This window comes from Camelus bactrianus, chromosome 27 (genome assembly GCF_048773025.1).
Source record: "Camelus bactrianus isolate YW-2024 breed Bactrian camel chromosome 27, ASM4877302v1, whole genome shotgun sequence".
NCBI lineage: Eukaryota > Metazoa > Chordata > Mammalia > Artiodactyla > Camelidae > Camelus > Camelus bactrianus.
Window position 1 is genome coordinate 20,805,648 of NC_133565.1, and position 25,542 is coordinate 20,831,189.

Consider the following 25,542-nt stretch of genomic DNA (forward strand, 5'->3'; position numbering starts at 1 on the left):
GTTCCAGGAGACCACTTCCCAAAGGAGCCACAAAACCACTATGCTTGAGAGAATACCATGTAATACATCATCCAAACATTTTAAATCATCTCCTGGAACACTTTTAAAAGTTGAGGAAGGTTTTATTAATAATTACATTGTCAATAGATATAAATCAAACCTAAATAAAAAAAAACCACGGGGCATATGTTTACTGTAACTTTTATCAGTGGGATTTTAAAGGGAAGCCAGCAAACCTTTCCTCCTGGGACAAGCCCTTGGCATCGTACATGGATACATGTTCACCAAAGGCACAAATAAAACACGTCAGTCAATTGACAGCTGAATCTTATGTTGGCTCTTTCATATGTTTGAATCAGTGGACTCTCAAAGATAGTCCTGGATGTTCAGAAAATACTGGATTCTTTTTTTTTTTTTTAACTTAAAGTCAAGGGCACTTAAATCCCAGGACTAAAGAAATTACTATAGCAAGTAAATTGGTTGCACTTGGGCTCACTCCATTTACCATGCCTGGAATTAATAAATATTTATTGAATAAATAAATGAGGTGCTAAATTAATTTCATCAAAAACTGATCTGGTTGCCTCTGGTGTTCTCACAACATTGTATTGAAGAATGAATTGGCTGGGACATTGTGTGTACACCAGAGATTGACCCACTGTAATTGGCTGCACTTCAATAAAAAAAAAAAAAAAGAATGAATTGGTAATAATATTTATTACAAACAATTCAATGTAGCAAAAAGGGAAGAGAACGACCGTTTCAGCACTCACTTCATTCCAAGCAGTATTCGAGGCCCTTTATATGAGCTATTTGAATCCTCAAAACAATCCCGTTAAAGAAATACTGTTATCCCCATTTTACAATGAAGAAAAAAAGGTTCGGGTCAGTAATGTAGCTACACAGAGCAAACACAAGACGATCCAAACCCATAGCTGTCTGACTCCACCACCCAACACTTTTCCTTTTCCTTTGTGGATAATTACAACTTTCCATGGGTCACCCAAAGGAAAACTCCCAGCACTAATAGAAATTTTTAAATATTACAAAGTAGGTAAATAAATTAAAGTTTTAGAAAGAAGAAAAAAATTAACATAAAATCATATAGGCATAGCACAGAGAACTATATTCAATATCTTATAGTAACCTATAATGAAAGAAAATGAAGACGAAGAATGAGAACAATTATGTGCTTGTGTATGTGTGACTGAAACATTATGCTGTACACCGGAAGGTGACATAACATTTTAAACTGGCTCTACTGCAATGAAAAAAAAAGATTTCTTTTTAATCATGTATGTAAATACATAAAACAGAAAACAACATTCTCATTACGTTAGGGTCTTAAAATGTATGCACCTCACTATTACCCGTCATCTTCATCAGAAAGCACTGATTAAAGGTGAGTTGTCAGATGCTTTGCTGACAACTCCTGGTCCCATTTTTCTGAGTGTCATCTGCTCAGTATCAGATCAATGAGAAAGAATCATTTCTACAGCTCAAGAAATCTACTAACAAGTGAGTGATTGAGATGAGAGGCCGTTTAAGGAGAACTAGAATTAAAATGGTCTCAACAGTGTCCTGGGGGATTTCTACAAAATCTTTTAATAAAAGCAGCTGAAATTTCATCCTGGCTCACAAGCTTTCGCTATGTGTCCCAAGTACTTCAATCTCTTTTTTTTTTTTTTTTTCTTTTACTATTTAGGGCCAAATACCAAGAGTCTTGAAAATACTGGGAAGATTGTTTGCTTTTCATTTTGTTCTGTTCTCAGGTTCCTTTTGCAAATGTGCTTTGGGCTCAACATTCTTTAAACACGTTTCTTTGCTGTTAGTTATCAAAGTGAGCGTTGCCCTGCGACAGTGTGTAGCCCCAAATGCCACTAGATCATTAAGATTTGAGGCCGGTTGCTGACTTGGAAGTTCTCCTGAGTCAAAAGTCATCACTGCCTTTTGCTTCTGCACTGCAGATTCGCGGAAGTGGGGGCAGCTGATGATCTGTGGTCAGTTAAGCCTGCTCCCAGCATCCCTCCCCGCAGAAAACCAGCCACCCTTGAAGCCCATCCCGATGTCCCCAAAGTGTCCATCTGCCAAGGTCAGTGTTGTACCAGCAACATTCTTTGCACATGAAGTCTTATGGGCACCCTTCTAGGGTATGAGCTGGCCCATAGCCACCGACTTTCTACAGATCATGCAGCAAATGGGAAACGAAGTGCGAATTGGAGCCCAGAGTCCTAATTTCAATCCTAGTTCTATCTTTTAGTGGTAATTAGCATCACAATTTACTGGGAAGTTTATTTAGATTTATGGAGCTCCTGTTTACTTGTTTTCTAAAATGGGCTGTTTATATATAAACTGTAGAAACACGAGCCAGAAAAAGGGCATCGCTTTTAATACAAAACCCTCACTGCAGACATTTCTATTTTGTGTGGCTGGCAGCCTAACCCTTTGAGGTGCTTAGAAAAATGCTTCAGTTTGAAGTCTTGATGAGTCATTGGGGTTGATAAAGACGATGCCTCTTGGACAGAGTCTGAATGGATGGAGACACTCAAAGATTCAGATTTCTATGCCCCAGAACATATGAGGAATGTTTAGATTCTGCAGGTAACTCCCGATCAGGGAGCAGGGTTTTAGAAACAGAGAGAAAGGAGGGCTGGAGGGAGGATCAGTGAGGGGTACCCCAAAGTTGTATGAGAGGCAGTGTTACAGAAGCTTAAGCACATGGTTCTGCACAAAGATGGTGAGGAATGGGAGGTGAGTGAGGCAATGGGGGCTGGAATTCTGTTCAAGCCAAGCCAGTCCTATGCCTGGGATGAAGGTAGCCCGGGATGAAGGTGCCTTATCCTTCAGGCAAAAGCACCGAAGGCGGCCGCAGCCCTGGGTGGGGGTCTACAGAGAGATACAGCCCAAATGGCGATTCCCCATCAAATGAAATGTCACGTTAGAAGGTACTTCATGCCCTGTTCTGTCCCCCTCACACACACCTCCCCGCTGTGTACTCCTCATCCTCCCAGTAAATGCCACTCCCCCTAGACTTTGTGTTAGCGGGGTCGTGGGGGGTTTTGAGAGGGTAGTTGGTGACTACCAAGGGGTGGAGCAGCGTGGGGAAAAGAAGGCAGCCCAGGGAATGAGGAGTCGTTGCTGTGCTGCAGGATCAAAAAAAGAAAGAAAAGGAGAAATAGCTGGAGTGAAAAACAGGTCATATCAGAGCTGGGAGTGATGAGTTAGGAGAAGTCACCACCACCACGACAACACACATAGCCCCGTGCAGTGAGAGGTGCAGCCAGCTTGAGGATATGAAGATGGGGGGGCGGGGCTTGAGGACATCTGGGGGACACTCCTGAGAATGGCAGCAAGAATTAAGTGAGTTAAAGTGCGTGAAGCCTCTGACCCGGGGCCTTCTCCCTATGTCAGACCTCTCCCTATCTCCTACCTCTTCTCTTGTTCCTTGCTTTGCTCGCTCTGAGGGCGTCCTGGCCACCCCCCTTTTCTGGGCTCTGAGGAGTAAAAGCGTTCACCTAGCTGGACCTGCTCCCAGGAAGATGATCCCTGTTAATGACTCCAGCACCCAAGCCCTGCCTGGCTGGGAAACCAATTAATTTTGGATTTTCCAATCATCTACTGGGCTTTTGTCCTCTTCTTGGAGAAGTTTTAAAGGCAGATTTACTTACTCTGCTCTCAGAGACACCTTGGATTACTTTGGGTTCATAAAATCTTATTTGTTTTATAAAATTTCCAGGAAAAGAATTCTATAGTTTAAGTAAGGTTATTAAAGATGTAGGAATAACTAGCCGTTGTATGGCTCCTCACAGTTTGCAATAAGCTTTCCCATTCTTTAATCCTACCTAATTTTGTTTGATTCTGCCTACCTGACCTTCTTTAATTCTTACCACAAACCCACTGGTGTCAGAAATGCTGTTAACGGGGCTCAAATCCCAGGTCCTTGCAAACAGTTTTATTCCACTACAATGGAGGAGCTGTCTTTTCTCAGATAGGCCCACTCTTAGACTGTACCCATTAATGTCTCCAACTTAATGGGAAAACTGGAATAATGGAATGGAATCAGAAGCTAAAATATAGAATAAAAGCAAAAAAAAAATTAAAAAACCAGGAAGCAAGAGGCCACTATGCACTTGAAGTTTGTCCATTTGCCGCCACAACCCCATTTGTAGGCGGATCACCCTTCTCTCCACTTCCATCTCCGTCATCCTCATGTGTCCAGTGACCCTCGGGCAGTCGACATAGGAGAGTATCCTTGAGCCTAGGTTGTTGGTGTGAAATAGCAAGACCAGAATTCTGAGAAAGTGTTCCTCCTGGTAAACACCCCAAGAAAACGAACCAGAGGCTTCTTTTTTCCAGTGAAAGGCTTTATTTCCAAGCCTTTTCTGTCTTCTAGAGCTGTGAGTTCACATTCACACATTCATGCTGTGAAACCCACAGCGGTTCCGATAGGTATCCACTATACCCAGTACAGGCTTAAGATCTGCACTGTGAAACCCTCAGGAGGCAGGAGGCCCTTTCATGTTCTCAGAGAGCTTCAGATCTGGTTGGCATCGGAAGGCAAGCAATGAAACATGTCCCAGCTGTGCAGAAATCAATGAACTCGTCTAGATGGCAGAAGGAATGCCAGAAGGTGGTTCAGTAGCATCTCATCTGGCTGAACTGCTAGGGAGAAGTTACAAATTATATGTGCCTGATGCCACTTAAGGAGACACAGTTACTGTCTTTGAAACAATTGTTTCTTCAGCAAGGGAAAATGAAAAGTCAGTTGCCTGGCTCCCCGTGCAGCCGTGGACGCCTTCTTGACTGTGGCCCATTAGTTCCAGCATGCTTGGGCCTGGCTTTGCCTTTTCATCTAAGACAGGAGAGTACCAAGGAAAATGTTGATGGGCAGGTTACAAGATACTACTTGCTAGGGTCATTCCATCCTCTGCCCAAACATCCAAAGAAATTAATCTCATCTGAAAGGACTTGAAGATTCTAGGATGCTTGGACAAGCTGGTAATGATGGCAGTTGGGTAAACACAAAAATACTCTCAAATCATTTTTTCTTAAGAAGCTCTTTCATCATCTGAGTTAATCAAAAGGCAGATAAATGGTAACCTGGGCAAATATGCTGTCGTTTTAGGCAAAGCAAACGATGAATATGAAAATGGAAAACACTTGCTCTGCAAAGAATAGTTAGGGAAGAGGGCAGAGAGAAGGAAGGGGCAAAAGCAGGGGAAGAGAAAGATTAAGTGTGACAAATATATCAAGATTTATTTGTTCCCCTAAACCTGTCCCCCTTTCCACCCCCAAGCACGCTCGGGTGACCATCAGGATGTGGGAGTGACTATGCGTGTGTCTGGGTGTATCTGTGTAAGTCTGTGTGTATGTGGCATGTATATGGGGGGAGGGGGAACTGTGAGAGTGTGTAAGGTGAAGGGGTAGGAGGAAGTGTGCATGGGTGTGCAGGTTGTGTATCTACAATGGATGTGTATGAGGGTACTTGAGTAAGGGGTGTGGGGCCATGGATGCGGACAGAGATTAGAAAAGAGAGCATGTATGAAGGTGTGTAGGTGGTATGTGTAGACTATGGACGGGGTTCTGTTTGTTAGGGGGGTAAGTGTAGGTGTGTGTGCATCAAGTGGGAAGTGTGGGTGTGGAGCCGTGCGTATGCATCCGGAGTAAATGTCCCAGCTCAGGGTGTGTGCCTAGGGACTGTGTGTGGATCTTGTGTATAAAAGCAATCTGGTGTGTCTGTGCAATCAAAGTGATGTTTGGGACCCTCTGAAAAGCAAACCAAGCCTTTCTGTTGCCTCAGCTGCCCTGCCATGACTGTCCTCTCCCAGAGATGCCCTGTTCTCAGCTTTCAATCCCCTGCTTCTGAATCCAAACTGCACTTGGAAATCCACACCTCCGTCTCCTTTGCTATGACTGATGCTACTGCAGACTTTCATTTGCCCACTGAACTGATTTGGGAAAAATACCTCTGGACCAGAATTTCTGCTGAGAAGTCATCTTCATCATCATCACCATCACCATCACCGTCATCATCTTCCTCCTCCTTGTCATCATCATCCTCCTCACCATCATCACCACCACCACCATCATCATTCCCATGTGTTGCACTGTCTTCAGCCTTTACCATGTATCATCATCTCAAGATAATGATACATTATCCTTTTTGGAAGGGTAATTCTCCAGCATAAAATACAGCTGGATTTACTCATGAATCCATGCTAGTCAAAAGAAAACTGTCTGAAACGCTAGGTTGAGGAGTGGTAGAGGCTTTTAAATTAACATACAACCTCTGTTTCTTGTCCAAAGCCTCAGTCTGAAGGCTTTCTTTGGATCTTCTTGTCTATTTCTACCCTGACATGAAAATTCTTTGAATACAGCTTCAGTGTATACATTCCTTCGACCACCTCCCTAAGATACAAAATTAGTAAGCTGTAATATTTCTTGGAAGGTTATAGAGATACGTATTACTTTTGTTGGTGGTGTCAGTATGTGAACAGACTTGCTGCAATGCTGCCTATGGTCATAACAAAGCCGTGCATCCATTTTCCTGAGTGGAACCCCACAGAGAGCAGTTTGTGACAACATTTATCTCAAGGACATTTTCGCTGGCCTCCCCATTTCCATTTCATAAACATCCATTCCCAGGAAAGCGAAACAGGAATTTCTCCAGGACAACGAAAAAGCAGCAGCAGGGTAATTTGCCGGCAAAGCTACTGCAAGTGTGCCAGACCTCTGATACTGCAGGCAGAGCTCAGTCCATTTAGAGCAGGGGAATGGACAGCATCCCAGTCTCACCTGGTGTTTTCTCCCAGAAAGGGAGAAAGGGAAATGTAGCTTCTGTCTGTGTGGTGCAATTTTCTCTGACAGTCATGGAAGGAAAAGTTGGGAGGTTGTTCAAATACACAGAGGATTCAGTCCTTGCTTTTATGACCCAGTGAGTTCTGTATCCTTCGGCATGAGGAATTGGAGTGATAAATATTCTCAAAACTTGCATCTCAATCCATTCAAGTCTCTACTGGACAGAAGGAAGAACAGCTCCAATGCCCCGAGGCAAAGAAACACAGCATCTTATGTGTCTGCTAGCCTGAGTCTTTCCAAAACCCGGAGGGTTGCACAGCTATCCCAGAGACCTGGATGGCAGGTCACGCCCACATCTCTCCTGGCATTGCCCTCAAGCCATGTCCAAGGAGAGCAGATGCCACACCATTACTAAAACTGGGCTCATCCCCACCATAGGACTGGGACGAAGAACATTCTAACTCAGTTGAGAAGATAAGATCATTTGATTATAATGTCGGGCAACCAGTTGACAGGCTGGAATGCTCTTTTTCCCTTTGTGGAATTGTTTCAAAGACAGCTTTAGACACCACAGAGTAACAAGAATTAGCTCATCTGTGAATGTGGGTACACCCAAAAGGTAGACACAAAATGTAGCAGAGCCATGCTTCAGTGCCGTCCATCCATTCATTCATCCACACGGCAAGCTTTTGCGGAGAGCCTGCAGGAGCCACGTGCAGGTCCTAGAGCTAGGCGTCCCGAGATGATCATTCAGGAAGTTCAAAGTCTCCAGCCAATTCAACCAACCATTATTAGAGAGGTCAGTGCTTTAAAGACAGCTAAAGTACCAGGGTGGAGGGGCACTGGGCAGAGCCTGGGTGAGGACAATGAGGACCAGACAGATGAAGTTCCCTTGAACTCACGACACTTGAGCTGAGCCATGAACGACAAGCAGGAGCTGTCCAGGCAGATGGGGGTAATTCGCCATCTGCAGGTTAAGTAGGTCCAGAATATTCCCTCACAGGATCGCCAGAGGGAGCTGGGGCTGGGGCACGCGAGGCCAAGTATTTCACACAGGAATCAATGAGAATCCCAGGAAAAGAACCAACCTCCCGAAGTTGCTCTGTAGAACTCAGTAAATGCCCCATCTCACACTCACATGCACACACAGTGCCCTCTTCCTAGAGAGCAGAGAGGACACTGTGGGAAAAGTGAGGTGGGACTGCAGTCTGCTCTGTGGTCTGTTGATGCCAGTGCTGTGGGTGTACAGCTGCATAATTTATAATAGGTTTTCCTGGGAAACAAAATCGCCTAAAGACTGTGAAATCTTGCCTTGCATTGCCTTGCAAGGGATTAGGCAGCATCCTGTTGACAAGGGCATAAATCTCTCCAGTTCCACATGTTGCATCTGTCGTTACACTAGCTGCCCTGTGCCAGCAAGAGTCCTAAGGAGGCACGGACGGACTTCAGATTTAGTGTGGATGACAGTGCTTGCAATAGCAAACTGCAGCGCAGAGCACAGAAGCCCAGAAATCACATGGGGCTGCAGTGCCCGCCCTTCAGGACTAGTTATCGAGACTTTTACTCATAGTGACCATATCATATGGGTACATGCTAATGCTTTAGAACATGGCAACCTTCTCTGCTCCTGCATCCAACTAAACCCTTTCCACCCATCAAAGATCAACTCTAGTCCTCCATGTCTTAGATGTCTTTAATTTCCTTTTTCCCTAAGTTCTTACAACAAAGGAAGTGTGCCATGCACAATGTATCCTTAACTCATATTCTTTTTATTGTTGTTGCCTATAACGTGTGTGACCTTGACCTCCCAAATAGATTTTAAGTCCCCCTGAGAAAAAACTCTACCTTCCGAGGCACCAGTGTCTTTCACACTGTGATCGAGGGTTATTTGTCTCCCCTGATTTCTATCTGCCTATTGGATTTCCCCAGGTGGCCAGTCTACAAGAACCAGAACCTCAATATATCTCAAGTTGAGATCATCTCTCTACCAAAATAAAGTCCTCTTGGTGACTGCCTCTATTTCTCTTAAGCTCTGACTTTTCCTTGTGTTAACCTGGCCAGCAACCATTGATGACATTATTAATTCTTTTTTTCCTCTCCCTTCCCATCTCTCACCTTCATTCTCTCCTTTCCATGATTAATGCCATTGCCCTGGTTCTGACTCTTATCATTTCTCATCAAGGCAACTGGAGAACTCCCATCTGACCTCCCTTTGGCCTTTCTTTTCCAAATCCAGGCACCCATACAACTCAGTCAGGTTAAACTGCCTGCAACATCACATGTCTGGTGTCCGTCCTATGGCCTTCCACTGTCCACTTCATAAAGTACATAGATTTCTTTATCTACTATTCCAAGTCCTCTACAATCTGACAATTCTGTTCCATCTATTTGTTTGTCTGAGTTGATTCTAAATCTGACATCATTTCTCTTTGCTCGGTCACACTAGTTTCTTCTCAGTTAATTAAGATAAGTTACTGCAAAAGCTTAGAGAATAGCAAAAGTGCCTGTGGTACAGGCACTAAATGAGATTAGAAAAACGGACATCTGAAACGGCCATTTAATCTGGAAGGTATACTACAAGAGAAATGTCTTTGAACCCCAAGTGATATTACACAGATGTCTATGTGGGATAATAGATGGGGTAAAGAATGTAGAAATGACTAAAATTAGTGGAATGGTTTTCACAGAGAGCCAGCTCTTTGACTTTGGATCTGATTTTTCTTTTCCTGAAGCATATGAGACTAAGGCAACTTGAGAAGAATGGAAAGAAAGAGGAATTTAGAATCAGAAATCTGAATTGTGGAGACTCTGAGCAGGGGTTTACCCTCCTTGTGCACTGGTCCTCACCTATGAAGTACAGATAGTGACACTGACCTTAACAGTAGTTGTATGGGTTAAAGGAGACAACATGCAAAATCCTTTATCAATTGCAAAGTGTTCAAGTGATCATTTGTATGATCCATTTGTGCAAACTTCGTTGCAGTTTTCAACAAGGATCCAGTGGCATTTGTGATTGGAATCCTAATACCAAGATCTGCTCCACACCCTAGACAATGATGTTAGTCTTCATGCAGAGAGCAGACGAGTGAGAAAAAGACAAGGTGAGAGTCCACTGAAAGTGGACAGACTCTCCAGCAGCACTCAGTGTGGGAAGCAGCAAGCTGGCCAGCCTTCCATCCTTTCCCTCCTGAAGTCAGAACTAAGGCCAGCAGAGACTCGTCTTCCTTCAACACACCCAGCACTGGTGGGCATATCAGCCTTGTTGGGTCTGTTTTGATCCTCCCCTGGTCCAAATTCATGTCTGCCTTGCTTTCTCATTTCACATCTGACTGCTTTTCTGAATGATTTGATTGGTAAATTATTCAGTAAAGCAACCATAAATTATTCTATTTCATCAGTTTTACAACTACTGAAGGAAGCTGTTCAAAGCATTTTTTCTTGGCTCTTGCTTGCTGTGTACTTGGAGCAGTCCGCCACCGGGCATGACTTTGCGATGAGTTGTACATGCAGGAAGCTGGAGATCCGTTCAGCTTCAGCCAGTTACCAGTGTGACATGAACATCTAATCAAAAGGCCATGTGTGCTGTGTTTGCCCTGGATGATAAACACATACCAGGTGTGTGACCTTGAGCAACTTATTTAACCTTTCTTTGCCTCAGGTTCCTTATCTGTAATATAAGGACAACAACAGTACTTATCTCATAGGAATATTAAGAGGATTAAATGAATAAATACTTATAAAGCACTTAAAATAGTGCTTGGAACATGGTAAGAGCTATATATGGGCTCGCTAAATAAAAAAACACATTATTATTATTTGTAGGGGAAATCATGTAGGAATCCAGAATAACAAACTTTTAAATGAAGCCGAACATATATAAAATGTGTATTGTAAAACAATATTCCAAGGGTGGTTGTGTCTGAAAGAGTCACCATACATTTGTTAAAACCCATAGAACTTTACAGCACAAATAGTAAACCATAATGTATGCAAATTCGTAAAATTATTTAGGAGGTCAGGGGATCCCAGGATGCAATGCAGATTGCAACAAATGAATCTAACTGTAGTACAGAAATACAAAACAACTGCACTGAAGAGGGTGGGAGAAAAAGGTCATGATCTAAATAACCTTGGAAATGAACGAAATCCACAAGACTAAAGGCAAAAATAACTATAGACAAACATGCATTCTAGAGTTGTTTTCTATGGGGGTAGGTGCTAATAATTCTGATCCTGCTCTACATGTATACTGGATTAGGACAATTAAATAAGTGGATGGTGGATGCAGGGCTGAGTTTCTCACTGTTGAGTGACACGTGATGGATAAGCAAAGGGAGGAGACTTGAGTGAGTCATGTGAAAACAGGTTATAGTTGGAGACATCAGTATGAACTCATATTTAGCTTAATAGAGATACAGATGATTACATATTAGCTGTGTGTGTGTATACCCACGTGTATTTCCTTGTTCTGACAACTGAGAGGGCCTGAAGGAGCATTATCTTAGTAACAAGCACACCAAGTGCCAATATCTTGGTTTTTAATGATACTCTTAATAAAAGAACCAAGGATCCTTGGAGAAATAACTGATTCTAAGACAAGGGCAGTAAACTCTCAATAAAATCTGGAGCATCTTGAAGTGCCAAAAAGGAAGAAAGTGGTTTTTAAAAAAAGAGAGAGAGAGAGGGAACTAGTATGTCAAAAGGACACAGAAGCCAACTGAGCATTGTCAGAGGCCAGAGCTGAAACAACTTCATTTGAGCAACTAAATAAATCAAGTAGGCTTGGTTTATAACCCAAAGTATAAAATAAATATTTATGAGTTCATACTGATATAAATCAATGGTCAAATAAATAACTAAAGATGGGGAAAGGAGATAATCTCCCCTGAAAAGAATTGCAGATAGTTTATGTAGATGGCCCACCCTCAGGAAAACGTACAACTTTCCACTCCTTAGCAGTGGACTGTGCATAGTGATATCCTGCCAGAGACAACAGTGTGGAAAGAAGGAAAAAGAATAACTTTACAGGGAGAAATCTGACAAACATGACCTCAGGCAGGTGATCAAGGTCAACATCAAAAGTGACAAGTCATGTTGATAATATACACCCTTGCCATGGGATGAAAATGACTTTACTTCTGTGGTCTTCTTCCCTAAAACCCATAACCTAGGTCTAATCATGAGAAAAATATCAAATTCCAACTGAGGGACATTCTACAAAATACCTGACCAGTAATCTTCAACGCTGTCAAGATCGTCAAAAACAAGGAAAGTCTGAGAAACAGCCAAGAGGATCCAAAGGAGACATGATGACTAAATGTAACACAATGTTCTAGATGGGATCCTGGAACAGAAAGGGGACGTTAGGTAAAAACTAAGGAAAGAGGGCAAGAAGGGTGAGGAGGGAGGTGGGATGAACATGAATCCCAATAACAGTGTACCACGAACTGAGGAGAACAGCTAACTCAACCCTCTGCCTCCAAGGCAATGAGTCACACAAATCAAGCTGCGCTTGCACAACTGAAAGGTAGTACCTGAAGAAGTCAGAGTTACCCAGAAGGGGAGGGAGAAGCAGCAGAGAGATGGCTGGCCCCCCTGGAAAGACTACTCCTGTGGGGCCACCAAGCAAGCATTGGAGGCTCTGGTTGAGACCTCACTACATGCAGCCAGCCTGGAAGGAGTGGCAGACACCACACCGATTTAATTGGTGCATGGTGGGACCAGGCATCAGCACTTTGAGAGGATACCCAGAGGACTGAAAGTGCACCACTGAACTGTTTCAGGAGTAGGAGTAGCCGTGGGGATTTGTGGAAACCTGTAACTTTCAGTACTGGGAATGTTATGTGATCTCGTGGCCACCAATCCCGCCATCTTGGTAGGCAAGTGTCCAACTGCACTGAAATAGACGAAAGAGAATGTAGCAAGAGAGAGGGGGAGAAAAGGGAAACATGCAGACCCTTTAGCTGTGTGTTAATACTTGCAGCAAACTGTTCTACAAAATGACATGGAGCCCAGTTTGGAAAATCATGCCAGTTGGAGCAGATCACTGGGGTAACCACTGACAGCAAAGCCAAGGAACTCCCCAATTCTCTCTGTTCTCTGAGCTAATTTCCAGGGATGAAGGAAGAAAGAACAGGAATATTGGCTGCCCTTGGAGCCCAAACTGAGCAGACTGGAACCAGTATCACAAGGCAAGGCTTGCCAACTCTGAGACGGACCCCGAGGCCATAGTTTCCTCAGAAGGAGTTCCTTACTCTAGTTGGAGTTGAGAATCACAGGCTTATTTTTAATATGAAAGCCTTGATTAGTAGCTGGACATAGGGGGACACACCCAAACGTTAGTGACACTGTGATTTCAAAGGCTACTTGGCATAAGAAAAAAATCTTTTACCAAAATGCTCTCTCTCCGAGTTTTCTTTCTTTTCAAGGAAAAGTGCTGTAAATAGATAAGGGCATCTATTAATATAATACTTGACATAAGTAGATTAAAGAAGAAAAAATATGACCTAAGGATACATAATACCTATCATAAATGGATTAAAGAAGAAAAAATGCTCAAAAATGATTATGTCCTTTGATGAAGTACTAAACTACAGGAACAGAGAGAAACTGCTTTACCATATAAAGGCCATCTATTTTGATCTAAAAGCCGTATTCATGATAAAATTCATTTGTTCAGTTTCACTATTATTAATATTCTAGAAATTCTATTCACTGAAAGCAAAAATGAGATAGCAGTAAGGATTAGACATATTGAAAAATAAGTGATAAAAAAACTTCTGGCAGTATGATTTCATAGTCAGATAACCCAGGAGAATAAGCTAAGGGACTATTTTAATTAATCAAAGTTTGACAGGTAGCCTGGTAGAAGATAAACGCGTGCACACACACACACACACCCCAATTCTCATAGTGTGGCTGATGTTATAATGAAGAAAGACTTACTCACAGTGTCCATAGGAATATGCAATTATAAGAAATAGTCTTAATGAGAAGTATCTGTGATCTACAGTAATAACTCAGCAATATTTTCCTGAAAGACATAAATAAAGGCTTGAATAAATGAAGAAGAACACTACAATCTGAGATGGGAGACAACATATTTTAAAAGGAACAATTTTCCCAAATCAATTTACATTTTATAAAAGTCTAATCAGAATCCCAACCTGTTTTTTTTTTTCAACTTAAAAAAATTGCTCTAAATGTCACCAGGTAAAAAAAATGTATAAATATAATTTTGAAAATATATGATTAAGGAGGAGCAATCTTATCAGATCGCAATGCATATTACAGATGAATAGGACAAAAATTGTTTGATATTGGCACAAGCTAGACAGATGGAGAAACTGAACAGAAAAATCACTTAGTAACATAGAGAAATGGTTCATGATTTGTACACACACACACATGCAAATACACCCACACACACACACACACACACAAACATTTACTCAATGAGAGGTTTGGAAGCTGATAATAATTTGGATAAATAGACTTTCATATCATAACTTAGACCAAAATAAATATAGTATTCAATACTTATTAAACATGAAGATTATAGATAAAATTTAAAACCACATTAAAAAAGAGAATTGTAAGTGGTATCTATCAGGCTTCTCATAGATAGCAGGAATTTTCCATCCTAGCAGAAGAGGAAGAAGTTGTAAGAGAAGAGATGGACAGATGTCACATACAAAAATTTAAAATGTTTATGTCACAAAATAAAAGGATAAAAGGATTTTAGCAGATAATAATATGCAATTCTGGCGAATAAAAGGTTCATTATGGGCAGAACTGTAATTTGAGGAGGTCCCTTAGTGCCAAGAGATTTATCAGTATGACTTGACCATCATGAAAATGCCCATGAAATTTGACACAGTAATCCATTTCCTGGTAGTCTATCTTAAGGAAACAATACAAAGTAGTGGAAAAGCTTATTCTATTTTATTTCTAGTAGGAGAAATTGTCCAACAATTTTCCAATAAGGGACTACTTTACTTCAACAATAGTCTACATATTCTGCCTTGATTTTGAGCAGCTTTATTGACATTCAGTGACTTCATATATGCAGAGTTGGGCAATCATCATCACATTGGAATATGTTTATCACGCCAAAAAGAACCCCTTCATCTGTTGGCTAGTTTTTTTTTTTTTTTTTTTTTTTTTTTTTGGAGTGGTAAAACTCCAGTCCCACGGTCCCAGCCCTGCAGTCACTGATCAACTTTCTGTCTCTACAGCTTTGCCGATTCTAAGCATTTCATATAAATGGAATCCTACAATGTGTGATCCTTTCTGACTGGCTTCTTTCACTTAGCATCATGTCTTCAAGGTTCATCCACGTTGCAGCATATATCAGTATTTTGTTTCTTTTTATTGCCAAATAATATATCATTATAAGGATATGTCACATTTTGTTCACTGATTCATCAGTTGATGGACATTTATGTTGTTTCCCATTTTGGATACTATGAATTATGTTGTTATAAACATTCATGTACAGGTTTCTGTGTGAACGTATGTTTTTATTTCTCTTGGATACCATTCCTCTGGGAGTGGAATTTGGGGGCCATGTGGTAACTCTGTTTAACCTTTTGCAGAATGGCCAACCTGTTTTCCACACTGGTTGCACCATTTTATATTCCCATCAGCAGTGTATGAGGGTCTTAATTTCTTCACATCCCTCACCAAGACTTGTTATTATCTGCCTTTTAAAAATTATACTCATCCTAGCGGCTGTGACGTGCTATTTCATTGTGGCTTTGATTTGCATTTCCCTGAGGGCTAATGACGTTCAATATTTCTTCATGTCCTGATTGGCCATTGCTTTATCTTCTTTGCAAATATCTATTATGATCTTTGCCCATTTTTAATTAGGTTATTTGAATTTTTACGACTTAGGTGTAAGAATTCTCTATATGTTCTAGGTAAGTTCATTATTAGATATGCGATTTGTGAATATTCTTCCCTATTCTATATGCAATCTTTTCACCTTCCTGATGATCTCCTTTGAAACACAGAAGCTTGTAATCTTGATGACGCCCAGTTTATCTACACTTTTCTTTGTAGCTTGTGCTTCTGGTGTCATATCTAAGAAATCATTGCCTATTCCAGGCGACAATATTTTGAAGTAGGACGTGTATAGTTGACATAGTTAAGTCATTTTTCCAGAAAGATTGATTTCCTGGCACGGTTAGGTGGTCTGTCCAGCCATCCTGTCTGGCCTTTTGCAAGCTAATGTTTCATTTTCCCACCAGAGGAGCCTTGGGCAGAAGAAAGAACATTCAGAGATCTCAGAGAGGCCGGTCAATCCTGACCCAACAAGCACTACCGCAGTGCCTATCAGGAAGTTGGCACTCGTTTCCTGGATGTGCCTGTGTTACAATTTCTATTAAAAGTCATCTGAACACACTGAGTACCTATTTGTCTCTGTATGTTCTTCCATGGAAAGTCAGAATGACCGATTCCTTCAAAAAATTGTATCTCCAGTCTTACCAAGTTTTCATCTTAGGAACACTGAACCTGCCCCATATATTCAATACCAGACGGACTTTTACATAAACATGCTGATTGGGACAATGATGGGGTAACATTTAATAATACTTATTAAATAATGTTAGTTAAGGGAAGGGAAGTAATATGCCAGTGTGCTGTGTGAAAATATAAGTATGTAAGGAAAAAAAAGATTAGAAAAAAATATGCCGAAACACTGTCATTGCACCAGGTCTGGGAGAATAGATGGCTTCCTTTTTCATTTTGTCCTTTATGAATTACTTCCAGCTGAATAAAACCTGAAGTTCAGTAAATTGCATTGAAAACCATTTATAACTTAGTATCAATCTCTATTCAGTATATTTTCCAAGTCGTCTCCACGATCCAGCTAGTATTCCCACGCTTCATATGGGTCTTTCCGATTTTATGCCTTTGTTCACAGTGTTCTCAGTTCCAATATTCTTCCCTCCCATCTCAGCCTGACAAATCACTGCTCATCTTTCAACGCCTACTTCCAAGATCTTCTGCCATCTCCTTGAACCCTCAAGCTAAATATAATTGTTCTTTCTTCTAAGGTTATTTGTTGATAACTTTGCTTTTATCATCCTTGCTGTTTTTCTACCTTTTCTTATTATAAATAAAACTGATTTATTCACACCCCACCCAATAATAGAAGTAGCTTAGTAACAGTGATTAGGTCATAAATATTTCTGATTTTTCTCTCAGTCCTCAGTAAATGTTTGTTAAATTGAATTGGCCTCGAAGTAGCAAGACAGCATGCAGAAATAGCAAAGGGGGCAGAGAAAGTAAAATGGGTATCAGCATCATAGGAAAATTATGAGCCTGTGAATTTCTACGTTGGGTCGTGCCTCCTGCCATGGAGCAGCCGGTGCCGGCTATTCAGGGCGGGCATGGGTCTTGCCTGTGGCTGCAGAGTTCAAGGTCACCATCAGGCAGCCTCAGCTTCTATTATCAGTCAGAACGGAGCCTGTGCTACAAGCCAGTCACCTCCCCCATCTCACTGAGAGCAGACTGGAAGCCCTTCCTCAGCCATTCACAGCAGGTCCTGCTCGTGGTTAAGTTTTCTGCTGGTAATGATAAAACTCATAATGTTAGTTCCTTAGAACAAGATAACCCTTTGCAGTTTATAATGTGCTTTCGTAGATAATGGCTTATTTACTGTCCCTTCTAACCTTACCAGGTATCACTACTCACCTCCATCCTTGATGAGACTGAAGGTGCTGGGAGCTACGCTTTCCTTTAAGTAGATGGTCTGGTTCTTGGTGTGGTCAGCACTCAAGCCCCAGTCATCTGACTCCACATGCAGTGTTCTTCTCTGCTTTCCTTTATTCATCACCTTCATAAGAGTCTTGGGACAGGGAGAGTGGTCAGCCTGATCCAAAAATGTGTCACTGGGAGAAGCAGCCCAGGATGGGACAAGGAAGAGCACAGACAGAAGCAGTAAGACATAGTTCCATCTCGTCTGGTCCAAGAGCCTTAACACACAAACCACAGCTTCCAGCAATGAGCAAAGAGCATCCTCTGCCTGCTGAAGTGGGGTCTGCCTCTTAGATTCCAACTACCAACGTGTGGGATAGGCTGAGAAACAAACGTCAAAAAGGTATGCGACACGTTTTCAGGCATTGGATCACAGAAAGGAGGTGGGTCTGTGAAAGGACATGAATCTGTTTCCCGAAACGATGCTACCCCATTTTCTCTGGACAAACTGAGCTTCTGTTGGTTCCCATACTCATTCCTTTAGCAAATATCTATTGAGAACATCTGCAGTGTGCCAGATACAGGCAACATCTCGGTTGGGCACATAGCTTCAAGAAGTTCCCGGATCCCATTTTTTGGGACCCTTCTCTAGAAGCTGCAAGTATCTTGTTCCCACCAGAGGAGAGAAAAGGGAGGATTAATAAGCACTGATGCTTAGGAACAGCTTCATAAATTAACAAATGGGCTTCCCCATTGACAGTCTAATCTTCTGGAATCAGTTTATTTATATAAGTGGTTCTGAACTGAATTAGCTAATAAACCACCTTGTAGAGCTATGACGGAACTGGCTTCAGGTCAAGGACATTCTGTTGAAGGGAGGAATTATTTCAAGCCCTGGTGCTATCACTGGGAGCTGATTTGTTGCTACCAAGTTGGATCCCTAATATCCCCACACCCCACCAGGAGAATTTCTATTCCGTTTGACTTTAAATTATCCCAAGTACCACCATCTGAATCCACAGCCTGACATGATACAAAGCCAGAACTACAAAGCACTGGTTGGCAAACATTTGGTCTCTCAGTTAATAATCACTAGCAAGCACACAAAAAGTTGTTTCCTTACAAAATGGAACAGTCTTTCTATTTCACCACCAGGACTTGTCACTGTTACATCGGTATGCAAAGATTGCAGTGGAATTTCTTCCACAAGCTTCCTTCCTGTGATCACTCTCTCCTGCCAAAATTTCCCCAAACAGATGGACCTGTCATGCAAATTTGGAAGAGGTGAGCCCAGGGGGGTGGCTGATTAGAAATTAAACAAAAGAGAAAAAGAAACGTGTAGGAATCTAGGCATTAGAATGCAGGTGGGAGCAGGGAAGTTCCCAGGATTTTCTTGAATAGAAGAGGACAGAGCAGAGTCCCCTTTGAATCTAGTTGAATGCAATTGATATCCTGACATATATACTGAAATAAAGGGGTTTTGTCCACTCAAGACAAATGGCCAGAGAGAGTGGCTACCAGTGTCACATGCAAAGCACCGGATTTGGAACAGAAAGATACTAAGTCTTCATTAAAGATGCATTGATTAATTTAGTATCTGCTAGAAAGGACATATCCATACAAATGATTCCTACTTCACAATCTGACCCTCTCCTACTCAAATATCAAACAGGCAGAGATTAAAAATAAAATCAACATCCCTTTTATTTTTCATTTAAATTTAAATATTTTAAATTTTGATTAGCTCTTCTTATTCCAAATCTTTCACTGATATTGTGGCAGATGGTATGTATATTATCTCACTTAAGACGTATCCAAATTCCCCTTGTCTAGAAATTATAAAGCAAAATATTCAAATCTCAGCCTCCTTTGCAGGTAAAGATGATCAGGTAACTTGGGATTTGCCAATAAAATTCAAGGGGACTTTCCTGGGGAGGCTATTCAGTTCTTGAGCCTTGGATGGCCACCTCACTCCAGAATCCTTGCAACAAGAGTAGCATTAACCCATTTGATAATTTGACTCATTGTCAGGTTTCCTATACCTTGCAGCTCAGAGTATTCCTTACTGATGTAGTGTTTTAGGTCAGGACAACCACAGACTGGGAGGCTTAAAAACAGAAATTTATTTCCACACAGTTGTGGAGGCTGGAAGTCTATCAGGGTGCCAGCATTATCCAGTTCTGGTGAGGGCACTCTTCCTGGCTAACAGATGGCCACCTTCTCGCTGTGTTCTCAGGTGGTCGAGAGAGAGAGAGAGAATGCCCTCACGTCTCTTCTTATACGTGTAAAACTCCCACCACGAGGGCCCATCTCTCAGGACCTCATCTAAGCCCAGTTACCTCTCAGCGAGCTCATCTCCAATATCATCACATTAGGGGCTAGGACTTCATCATGAATTTTGGGAGAACACAAACATTCAATCCGTAAGGGTCACTTCTGGTGGTTAATTTTAGGTGTCAACTTGACTGGGCTATGGGACACCCAGACATGTGCAAAACACTATCCTGATGTCTCTGTGAAGGTGTTTCTGGGTGAGATTAACATCTGAGTCAGTAGACTGAGTAAAGCAGTTTGCCCACCCCCTACCCCGTGTGGGTGGGCCTCGTCCAATCAGTTGAAGCACACACGGCTGAGTAAGAGGGAATCCTTCCTGTCTAACTGCTAAGCTGTGACATCTTTTTTCCTGCCCTGAACAAGTGAGAATTTTGCTTTACTGTTTCTTATTAGAAGACAACTTTGCCTGAGGAAGTGATACACTTAGTGTAGTGGCCATTAGCTTGACCTCGGAAACAAGACGTAGACTTGGTTCAACAGCCGACCATTGACAAAGTAATAATTATTGGGATGTTTATGTTCCTCTCTGTGAATCAGTTTTCTCATCTGTAAGATGGGAACAATACCTACCCCACTGAGCTACCAAGAGGCTTGGAGGGATTTCTCCACATGATAATGACCATATTCACAGTAATATGCAATATTTTCTCTGTCTCCTTGACTCTGATTTTTATAGTACTATTCAGTTGACCTTATTCTTCAGCTTATCCAAGGAAATATGTAAGAAATATTTTAACAGGTAAATACATTTTTCCATAAATACAGTTTGTTAGTGACTGAGAATTTCAGGAAACGTCCTCTCAATCACTCTTTTCATATTGCTTGGAACAGGAAAAAGTTTTAACATTACTCACAATATCCCATTTGTACAACTTGGGATTCATGGCCAACATGACAATATGACCGTGAGGATGCATTTTGCTTTTCATGTCTTCAGATCTTTATCTTTTCACTAAACTGAAACCCCAAGTCTTTATTCCAGGGTTACAAAGACAGAAGTGATTCTTTCAAAATCTTGAATGTCCAATATGTAAATTTTCTTCTAGAAATTTCTAGGCCATTCTGGGGGAAAATAACTTTTAAAACAGCATGGAGGTCTCAGTACTGCTCTCAATACTCTTTTTCATAACAGAGGTTTCAGGACTGTTGCCTGTAGAAATCAAAGGAAGTTGCCAGAGAGTGGATTGGGAGTGTGGAGTGGGGGGAGATTGGTAGAATGAAATAAAACTCTAAAGGTTTGACTCAGGGACTATAATTGGGTGAGATTTCAAATTACAGCCAGTTATGAAAGAGGCAGGTCCCAAAGCAGTTTGTCAATGTTTTTTGTGCTAAAGTAATACGCCTGGGGATTTTTCTTTTTGACTGCAAAGACATCAAACTTAGTTCAAGCAGTGGGTAATGCTAGCATTTTCAAATACACAGGATATTTCTTGCCTCGCACACAATCTCTGAAGTAGATACACCACAGGTAGAAATGGCCCCAGCACGCAGTACATATCATTAGTGTTGGAACGCAGTATTTCAAAGGAACAGCTTCAAACCATGCCGTATAAGGTTTCCAGCTCTTTTGAAGTTATCTGCCATTTGTTGTCATCTTTGAAGCAGAACGCCCGTAATGAATCATTTTTATTATTTATCTGACTTCAGGAGAGAAAATACATACCCTCAGTTGCTTTGAACGCCACATTGTTGGTATTCCAGGTGAAATCTCTGGTAAAACTCTCTGATACACCTCAAGCAAGTGAGGAAGAGGACGCAGTAGAGAGTATAAATAAACCCAAGTCCTTTATGGGCCTGTTTGTTCAGACAGCTTGGGGCCACGGTCCCCCTCCCTGGGGATGGTCACCCACAGTTGCAGGGATCGTTTGTCCTGTGGGTTCTCTCACCACCTACAGAACCACCATATTCCACAGTGTTTCCTCTGGAGACTGAAAAAGGTTTCATGCACCTCGAGTCACAAAAGCTTTAGAGAAGAAAATACAAACCCTAAAAGTGAATTCCCTTCCAAGTCGTAACACATGAAGAAGCCTCTCTCTTCACATTTTGAAGAAAGGACACAGTGGGGACACCAGCACCTCCTGCCTTTCTGGGAGAGGGCAGTGCTGCACATCCCATATAAGCAGGGACAATGAGCCATGACCCTTCACTGGGGTGGTGGATGGGGGTCCAAAGGCCACAGATACGGTGCTGGCTCTGCCACTTCTTATCTTTGTGGTTTTTTGGTAAGTTACTTCTCCTCTCTGAGGCTTGGTTTCATTATAATCAAAGTCAGACTAATCAGAAAAAGGTTTAATGACAATAATGCACCGAGTAATCATATGTGTTAAGCAATGTACAAGACACTTTTCTGAAGTATCTTCTCTAATTTCCAAAACAATGCTATGAAGGAAATGTTATTATTGCCAATTCCCAGAAGTGGAACTTGAGGCTCAAAAAGATGGAACAATTTTTCCATGTCATATATGTAGTATTTGCGGGAAAAGGGTTTGAATCCCCCATATGTCTCTCAAACTCATTGTCTTTCCAAGAGTAACATTACCCTTCCATTGAAATCATTCCTCCTGCTCCCCACAGTGTGTTGTGAGAATCACACCAGAGAAAGTGTGAAAACTACTCTAAATGTGTGCTGTGGGTGTAACATAGCATTGTAGAGTGTCTTTCACATCACAGGTTTATCAATAATGTAGGGAAAGGGGAGAGGGAGGAGGGAGGTAGGATTCCTATAGGCAGAAAGAGAGACATACATGCAAAGGTTAACAATCAGAGCTGTCCTGGACTCCAAGGATGAGTAAGCCGTGGATTTAGTAAGGGGTGATTTATGATTCTAGAATCCAAAACCTTGGAAAAGAAAGAGAAATTCAAAGAAACAGTTGTGGAGAGAAGACGTTAGGTGCTGCTCTGGGAGACGGTTTCCAACGCAATGTCCCATGGACACAGTTACCCGTGGGTAACCTCACAGGATCCCCCAGGAGCTCCTTGGAGAATACTGTTTTCTGCAACCCCATATGATTCCATAATTGTAGTGAGCCCCATGCCAGAAGGGAAACCCTTCTTTCATGCAAAATTGGCCCTGACTCACGCCCAAAAGGAAAGCTTACCAACCGCGATAATTGACCTGTGGCTTCTGTTCCGAGGAGGAATGTGGCCTCCAGGAGGTAAATTATAGGGTACCAGTATTTCCCAACCATAAATATCCAGTCAACGGCTCATTATGAGGGCTTTTCCCCCTTCTGGAAGAGAGCTGTTACAAGTCTTTAGTATTTAGCTTCTTATCCAAGCCTCTATTTCTAGGGGCGCTTACAAATCTATGCAGTGTGCCCAATGGGGCATTGGGAAGCTGGAGAAACACAGGGGGTCTCTGCAATGGTTAGCTTTTTATTATTTTAATCTGATAACCTTCTAGAAGGATCGACTGTGGGAAAAAATGCCTTTGTCATTACCAAGGCATAGCCCTGTTCTTTCTCTAGCTTTAGAATGGTGGTTTGCACTGAATTGACTACCAATTTCTCATTTTCACTTGAAACTTATAATCACCCAAAAAAAAGTCTTATCTTGGAATTTGACCACAGAAGTTACACACACACACACACACACACACTGACAGCCAAAAATGAAAACTATGAGCAAGTCTTAAAGCCTAAAGAAATTTGTGTATCCCTAAAGCCTTTTCAAATAAAAAAAAATTTCTGTGTGTGCATGTGTGTGTTTGTCCGTGTGTGGAATCTTTTGTAGAAAAAGCAGCCAGTGCCACTTGCCCACGGTGGCCTCAACTGCATGATGAATAACACTGCTCTGAATATTCTTGCACAAGTCATTTATGGACGTCTATCTTTATTTCTCTTAGGAAAATAACCTGGATTACAGCCTAGATATTTATTAAACTTGATATTAAATTACCAAACAATATTACAAAGTGTACTTTGTACCCTTTGAAAGTCCCACTGGCGGTGCACAAGTGGTCTAGTGGCTCCACATTCTCACCAACACTTGATATTGTCAGTCATTTTCATTTTAACCTTTCTAGTGGGTGTGCAGTGCTATATCATAGTGGGGGTTTTTTGAGATACAACTGACATACAATATCATATTAGTTTCAAGTGTACAACATAAGTGGCTGGATATTACCAAGTGGTCACCATAATAAGTCTAGTTGACATCCATCACCACACATAGTTACAAAGTTGTGTGGGGGGTGATGAGAACTTTTAAGATGTGCTCTCTTAGCAGCTTTCAAATATAAATGCAGTGTGATTAACTGTAGTCACCATGCTGCACATTATATCCCTTGACCTTTATTTTATAACTTGAAGTTTGTATCTTTTGACCCCCTTCTCCCATTTTGTATCCTCTCCTCTCGCCAGCCACCTCTTAGGGTTTTAAATTGCATTTTCCTGGTGACCACTGATATTGAGCTCTTTTCTCCTTTGCTTAATGGACAGTTTCTGTGAAATGTCTGTTCAAGTCTTTTGCCCATTTTAAATTGGGTTTTCTATCTCATTATTGTTGCATGGTAGAAATTCTTTATATATGCTGGCTACAAGTCCTTTGTCAGATATGTGATCTGCAAATATTTCCTCCTACTTTGTGAATTTTTTTTCATTCTTTAAACAATGTTTCACAGAGCAAAAGTTTTAGTTTTGATGAAATCCAAATTCTATTTTTTTCTTTTATGATTGATGCTTTCTGTGTCCTAAGAATCCTTGTCTACCCCTAGGTCACAAAGATTGTTCTTTTTTGTTTTCTTCTAGGAAATTTAGAGTTATAGCTTATATGTTTAGGTCTGTGATTCATCTAAATTTATTTTTGCATATGTTATGACATAGAGGTCAAACTTCTTTTCTTTTCCATGTAGAGATCCAGTTGTTCCTGCATCATTTCTTGAAAAGAATTTCCTTTCCTCAATAAATTGCTTTGGCATAGCACCTTTGTCAAAAATCAATTGACCATCTAATTTCAGGTCTATTTCTGGGCTTTCTATTCTGTTCCACAGATCTGTCTATCCTTCTGCCAATGCTACAGTCCTGATGTCTGTAGCTTTATACTAAGTCTTGAAGTGAGGTATTGTGAATCCTTTGACATTGCTCTTTTTTTCAAAATTGCTTTGGCTAATATAGATCCTTAGAACTGCATTGTAAATTTCTACACAATTCTCTAATGGAGTGTGTAAAAGCTATAATCAGTTTAGGGAAAATTGACATTTTTACGGTATTAAGTCTTCCTTTTTTCTTAACTCTGCTCTAAAAATAAATAAATAAATAAATAAATACAACACCTGGACTTCAGAATTTGAAATAGGAAGTTGATGTGGGCAAAACATTTCCTCATTTTTAGTGGAAATTTTACTACCTGTTCAAAAACTCACTTCTTGAAAGCAAGGGTAATTCCATTAAAGAGAACCTATTAGAACTCATTGCCAAGAGACTTTAAAATAAATATCGTAGGATTTTCTCTCTGGACTCATGCCTTAGCCTGTCCTTTTCATTTAAGAAATATTTACTGAGTGCCTGCTGTGTGTCAGGTACCACTCTGGGCACAGAAAACACCACTGTGACCAAAACAAGCAAAAAATCCCTGCCTTCATAGAGCTCACAATTTTCAGTGAGGACTGTCTGACATCTTCATGCTTAAATCCTTTAGAGGAAGGCTCAAAAACATGTATATCATTCCAAATGCTGTCCAAAACTAAATATTGCATTTGCAAAC

The 25,542-nt window shown here is 41.2% G+C and overlaps 1 long non-coding RNA gene across 1 annotated transcript; it reads right to left on the bottom strand.

The window, feature by feature from the left end:
* Window positions 1-263: 263 nt before the first annotated feature.
* Window positions 264-19,517, bottom strand: LOC141575256 (uncharacterized). Its single transcript, XR_012502707.1, has 3 exons — window positions 17,503-19,517; window positions 13,744-13,831; window positions 264-13,234 (listed from the first exon to the last, which is right to left on the bottom strand). It is a non-coding gene; the product is annotated as an uncharacterized LOC141575256 (long non-coding RNA).
* Between the last annotated feature and the right edge of the window lie 6,025 nt (window positions 19,518-25,542).